Source organism: Solanum stenotomum, chromosome 6, assembly GCF_019186545.1.
Source record: "Solanum stenotomum isolate F172 chromosome 6, ASM1918654v1, whole genome shotgun sequence".
NCBI lineage: Eukaryota > Viridiplantae > Streptophyta > Magnoliopsida > Solanales > Solanaceae > Solanum > Solanum stenotomum.
In genome coordinates, this window is record NC_064287.1 from 31861036 (window position 1) to 31868481 (window position 7446).

Here is a 7446-nt window from a genome sequence, read left to right on the forward strand (position 1 = left end):
CGGGGAGGGAGTGTGGGTGATCGAGAATCGGGATGAAAAAATAAAAAATTGAAGTTGAAAATATTTTTTAAAAATAAATTTTAATTTTTTTCTTTTTGAAGGGGGTTGGGGGTTGATAGAGGAGCAAATGGGGGGAGTGAGGGTAGTGGGTATATCTTTTTAAAACAATTTTTAATATTTTTTTGGGAGGGGGTGGGGGTAGGGGTGAAGGTGGGGTAAAAAAATTAAATTTAAAAATAAGCTTTAATTTTTTAATTTTTTTTGGGGGCCTGGTTTGAGGGTAGGGACAAAAATAAATTGGCTTTTTCAACAAAAAAGTAATTGTAATTTGAAGTTGAAAGAGAGTTTTGGAAAATGTTTTCCTTAAGTTTTGAAGGGAAATCATTTTCCTTAAATTTGAGGAAAATGAGTTGATTTGGAAAATATTTTCCAAAACATTTAACCCAACCAAACATGAGAAAATTGGAAAACATTTTCCTTCATACCAAACACACCCTACAACTTTAATTAGTCTGTTAAATTGAGATTAAAAGTTAAATTTCGTGTGAAATTTTACAAGATATAAAATAAACCCCAATCCCGCTATTAGACAACTAACTACGGTAACACATCACTAAATTAGTACTCGATTAATTAATAATCTCTATAAAATAATAATTTCTTCCAGTTTCGACTTAGGCTAATAGAAAAAATCATTCATTTCGATAAGATAATATATTTTCAAAAAATGCCTATATAAATATATGGCCTCATTAATATTATAAATTAATAATTCTTAAAAGTAAAAATATATCTGAAACAATTTAGTGAAATATGATTTTATTGTGTTATTTTTTTGTTAAAATTTAAATCTAGTTGAAGCACATCTCTAACTTACTTATTACATCCAAAAGTTTTGGAGTTGTCTTTTCGAATTGCACTATAAAATTGTGAAGAATTCTAAATGCAATAAGTGCTTCCTTACGCGTAATTGGTTCCAAATGTATTGTATCATCTTCAACTTTATCATCAACATTATTTTTTTTAATGACATCCACAATTTCTTCGAAGTTCTAGACGTCTAACCATGTAGTATTTTCACTCATCCAACAAATTATTAACGTCCATTTTATCGCGGTAACCGAGACAATTAATCATGATCTCAAGTTCATGAATGACATTTTCACAAGTGGGTTCATTTAAATTCTCTGAGATTTCATTCCGAACGAATTTTGCAATGTCGAAACACTCTTTAAATTAATAAATATTAATTTATTGATTAACTAATACCTCTACAAAATAATAATATTTCAGGGTCCACCTATATTAATTTAGTGAGGTATGTGACATTTAAAAATAAAAGACGACTAACTATTAGAACCAACCACATATTTATATCAGTAAATTCAATGTTTGAATTATTTCCAAATCTTCTTCTCTCAAGTTCCTTTTTTTTTTTTTGTCTTAGAGGGTGTTTGGATTGGCTTAAAAGTTGGTCAAACCTACTTTTAAGTCAGTTTTTGACTTTGGGAAGTGTTTAGCAAATATAAAAAATAATTTAAACTAAGTCAAAAATGACTTAAAATAAGTCGGGGAGTGTTTGGCAAGGTAAAAAATGACTTGAAATATGTTTAAAATGACTTAAAATAAGTAAAAAAAAACAAAAGTAGGTCTCCCTCTACTTTTTATTTTTTGACTTAAAAGTCATTTCAGTTTGTTTTTTTATTTTTGACTTAAAAACTACTTTTTTAAGCCAATCCAAACGGGCTCTTAGTTTTCGTCTTTACCTTTGCCTTTTTGCTTTGTTTGAGACACTCGAGAAAATTAAATGAAAAGTGTCAATTAAGTTTGGGTTTTGTTTTTTGTGACACTTTGACCAAGAAAGAGTCAAATCCACTTTAAAATGTAATTAAGTAAACTGGGACCAAATTAACATTTTCAAAACTTTCTAATCTTTTATAAAATACAAAAAAAAAAACACTTCATTTTTCAACTTTTATAATTCTATCCAAACCATTTAAAAAAAAGTAAAAGAAAATAGAATTTTCTCTTCTTCTTCGTTCTCTCTTCTCTTCTTCTTCTTCTTCCTTAGAAAATCCAAAAATTCGACTATCAAAACAAATATTCTCCCCCATTATCTTATCTTCCTCCTCATCTCCGGCCGTGAGCTTCTTTCTGAATTGAAGATTGTGTTCAACTTAAAATGGGTAAGTCATTCTTTTGAAAGATTTTATAATTTTCGAACAATACTAAGTTTTTTTCTTGGGTTAATGAACAATAAATCATTCTATAGATGTGAAAATTGAATAATGGTGTAATGATACCTATTATTTATTGTTTTTGAAAGAAAATCAACAAACCCAAAAAAAACTCTAATTTTGAGGAAATGTATATGTATTGTTAACATTCAGGAAAAAATCATTTTTTGTTGCTTTTGTTGTTCTTTTTGTGATCATTTTGTTCATATGATTTTAGAAATATAGTTTTGTTCAGTTGTCCAACATATATTTCATTTGTTGAAAGATGTGTCGTATGTTGCTACATTATAGTGATATGTTGATATATATTTCAACAGAGTTGTCATATGTTGGAACATACACTACTAAAACATTGTCAAAAAACAACGGCCAAAGGCGACGGACTGCGTTGTTTTTTTGGTCAAAATCGACGGAAAAGCGACGCAGTCACTTCCGTTGCATTTTGGCTCGACGTTTTTCAAAAAGCGACGGACTGCGTCGCTAAAAAAGCGACGAACTGAGTCGCTTTTAGAGACGGACTGTGTCTCTTTTAGCGACGGATTGAGTCACTTTTTTTGAATTTTTTTTAAAAAAGCGACGGACTGCGTCGCTTTATTTTAATTTTCATTTTTATTAATTTCTAAAGAGTGACGCAGTCCGTCGCTTTTCTGGAAATTTTATTTTTGAAAATCTCAAAAAAGCGACGGATAAAAGGACACTGTCCATCGCTTTTCTGGAAATTTTATTTTTAAATACCCTGTTCGTCGCTTTTCTGGGTTTTAAAAAAAATTAAAACCCAAAAAAGCGACGGACTAAACCACGCTGTCCGTCGCTTTTCTGCAATATTTTTTACAGCAGAAACTGGCAGTTTCTGTTGCCTACCTGCAAATGCAATTCAATTCAATTCTACACTATTCAGCCCAATCAAACACACAATTATAAACAATCTAAACAATACATAAAACAACAAACTTAAAATAACATTCAAAAGTATCTAAATCATAAATTAAAGACTTATAATGTCTTTTAAAATTCGTTTTAAAATTTGAAAAAGTTCATAAATATCCAGAGATCTAAACTAGGGAGTGAGATCTATATAATCATCCTCATCACTCTCGTCGTCGGTGTCATCGGGAGCCGAAGTAGTAGGTCGACGAGCGAGGTTCATCACTTGTTCTTTGATTTGCTGAACAGTCTCACTCATGCTTTCTTGTTCAGCTACTCTTCTCCGCTTCGACTCTGTTAGTGCCGCTGTAAGTTTAGCTATTTGATCCGACATAGCAGTAATCTGAACACCGTCAAGTGCCTTGGCTTGACGTGACGATCCAATACCTTCTAAGCCTGATTAAAGGCGTCTAACATCGTTTCGAGAGCCTAGACCATAGCATCTACCCTTGTGTGTCCCCCCTACCACTTTTTCTTTCCAAATCTGAGTGGACAGTTCAGGTGTCAATTGAACCGAACTATCTAGATTCTCAGCGACGTACTTATGAAAGTCGTTCTGCATATTAAATATAAAAATTGACATCAATATATATACATATCATAAATATATTCACTATTGATATATATTATTCATATTAAATAACTTACAAAAGTTCGTTCGGCCCTTTCCTCCACCCACACATCCGGATCCGACTCATTTTCTATCTTCCTGACATGAGTCTTTTTGAAAACCTTTGGTTCAATGGGAGTGCGTCCCAATTCTTTTTCCTATAAATAAAAACTGAAATTTATAACGATATATATGTATAAACTAATTATTTATTTAAAAGTTTGAATTAGAACTTACCATCTCTCATGCAATTGTTCCAACCGTCTTTGCACCTCTGGTGTGCAACGAGCCACCTTTAAGACTGCCTCTAGCCATTTTGGCTTGATCTGATATTGCCTTAAACTTGTCTGTGTTCCAATACTGACCCAATTCATCAAAAACATGAGGCAACATCCAACCGGGATGTTTACCACTATCCCGAACGCTCTTTACCCAGCTAGACAGTCTGGCGGATGCCTTTCTCTCAAATGTGGTCTCAATGACCAAATTGTACCTCGACTCCCAAGTACACATAGTCTGAAAAAAATTGAATAACGTTAATTAAATCGATAGTAAAAAAAGTAAAGTATACTAAACTTAACTAAAAAATATATACCTTAAAGTTATTAAATATCGCCTGGCGTATACTGTTTGGAATCTCGCTCCAAGAGTGATAAGCTTGTGTATAGAGTCTTCTAACACACTCTTTTAAAGCCCAGTCAACATCTTTTGCAGGATACCACCTGCAAAACACATAATAAATATGTTAGTTCATGAATAATATATTAAAGTATAAGAAATAAATAAAATAAACTAACAAATAGATAACAAAACAAACTTACGATGATCGATCCGGTTCAATCATGACTCTACCAAGTCTGTCCTTCTGGCCAGGAGCTAGAGCAGACATCGTATCATGTGGTGTAGCACTAGGTGCAACTGTAGACGAGGGTGATACATAAGGATGCACAAAACACTGAGTCAATGGAGGTGTACCGGCCATAGCATTTGACTGCTCACTACTAGAATCTCCAAGCCTCAGGGCAGATAACTGAGGAGATGTACCTGTGGGAGATGGAGTACCTGCCGATAAGGGTCGTGCTCGACGAATAGCCTATAAAGGTAGGTCCTCATAGCGTCGTGAAGGCAATGCCTGTGAAGTAGATGAAACACCGACTGGTCGACGATAATTAGGATAATATTGTCGATGATCTGCCGTACCAAACGGAACAACAAATAAATGAGTATCATGGCTGATGCGCTCTGGCGCAGAAGAAATAGATCCTACAATATCCTTAGGATCTATCGGTCTTCTAGACTTCTTCTTCTTAGCCTGTTTAGTCTGGCTAACTGCAAGATTTTCGCGATGTCTATCATTGTCACCGTCTGATGACATCTGTATGCAAATTTACATGTATAATATATATATAAAAATCATAAATTAAATAAAATTAGTAAAATACACTTACATATGTACTAGCTAGCTTTCATTCTACATTATTCCTCCTCGCTTGTTTCAATTCCATCATTCTCTCATTCTTCCTCCTCAGTTGTTTCATTTTCATTATCGTCCCATTCTTCGTCATCAAATGATTCATTTTCCTTATTCTCGGATATTTCTTCCTCAACATTCTATATCTCATCATCAGATACTTTTTCTAATATGTGTTGAGGATGTTGTAGTGTGGTTTCCAATTCAACATCAACTTGTTGTTGAACAATTGCAACATCATTTTGATACGCCACATCTAAGACATTGTCAATTTCAATTCTTCCCACATACTTACTTTTTATAACAACCCACCAATAAGCTTTTCTCTACGTAATGGATATGAAGCGTAAAACACTTGTTTAGCATGTTATGCAATAATAAAAGGATCATAACTTCTGTATTTCCTGGTGTGCTTAACTTCAATTCTATTATGTTGATGGTCCACCTTTGTGCCTCTATGTGATGGGTCAAACCACTCACACCGAAACAATACAATCTTCTTATTAGGCCAACCTGAATACCTCACTTCAATAATCTCTTGAATGACACCATAATATTCAATAGTTTGACCAGTACCATCAACATCACCTTGTATATAGACACCGCTATTATTTGTTTTCTTGTTCCTAGATATTTCTTCAGTTTGAAACTTAAAATCATTGACACAATACTTATTCATTGGCAGTACTTGAAATTCAGGTCCAAGGGCTACTTCTTTCACTAATTGCAAATGTTGGATACTTGAGTATTCATCGTAAACCTACGCGATTGTTATTTCAAGTAATATAATTTAGTATAACATGAATATATTATTAAATACTTAGTGATTGCACACTTACATAGTTCCTCAGCCATTTGGAAAATTCTGTATAGATGGCTTCATTACCCCATGTGTTTACGAACAAGCTGATCATTTTACATTAAAGTATTTCGTTAGTTAATGATCACTTATTAGTATGTAATTTAATAATATATTTTTAACACTTACTTGACATATGATTGAATCTCTGGACAATTAAGCAAAATATGTGTCACTGCTGATTGCATTTCCATATCAGTGAAGCCTCGCTTTCTACGCTTTTTAGATCCTCGACCATTTTGATTAAAAATTGATATCGGTGGAAATAAAGGATCAATATCGCCTTCATCATTGCGATTGGGCCTGTTTCTCCTACGTGACACATCATGACCAAAGTAATAAGAATAAAAATCACCTGGTTCTCTCCCAATATGACCTTGAACAAATGATCCTTCAATCCTTCCCCTTTGCTTAATCGTTTGCTTCGAACTACCAATTTTTCTGCATGCATATATGTATATATATGTTAATATATAAAAGACTTGGCGAATATATATAACTTAGTGAATATTTCAAATGGATACCTCTTAAATGGATACATCCATCTTGTTTGAACCGGACCTCCGAGGCGGGGCTCTTGTACAAGGTGAATTGGAAGATGCTCCATCACATCAAAAAAACCACATGGAAATATCTTCTCCAACTTACTAGTAGTGACAAGAATATTTTCCTCCATCCTATCTAAACTACTCTCCAACAACTTTTCCGAACACAAATCTTTAAAAAAAAGACTTATCTCTGTGATTGGTTTCCATATCCTTTCGGGTAGATGGCTAAAAGAGATAGGAATTAAAGTTTCCATGAACACATGACAATCATGACTTTTCATACCTATCAATTTTCCTTCATTCATATCTGCTCGCTTTCCTAAATTCGAAGCATAGCCCTCTGGCATCCTCAAATTTTTAACCCACTCAATAATTTCACGTTTCTCATCCAATGTGAATGAAAAGCTGGCTTTGGGATTAACTATTTTACCATTTTGTAATTCCTACAGCCATAACTCTTTTCTCCTACAATATTCCTTTATGTCCATTCTAGCTTTTGGATTGTCTTTTGTCTTACCCTTAACATCCATCTGAAACATCCGACATTTTGAAATAATCGAAGAGGCTTAGAATTTGAAATTTTCATTTTTGGAAAGAATTTTAAAGTTTTGGAAATTTGGCTAAGTATGGAAATCAGTGAATTTTTGGCCAACTTTGAGCAGTCGTAACTCTTAGATCAGTATGAGTTAGGAGTATTTCCAGTTATGGTTGCTGAAATGACCCAAAATGTTCTTAAAAATGTGCTTCGGAAGTTACCGGAAACTTGTAGCTATATCAGAAAAAAATTCGTTTCATTT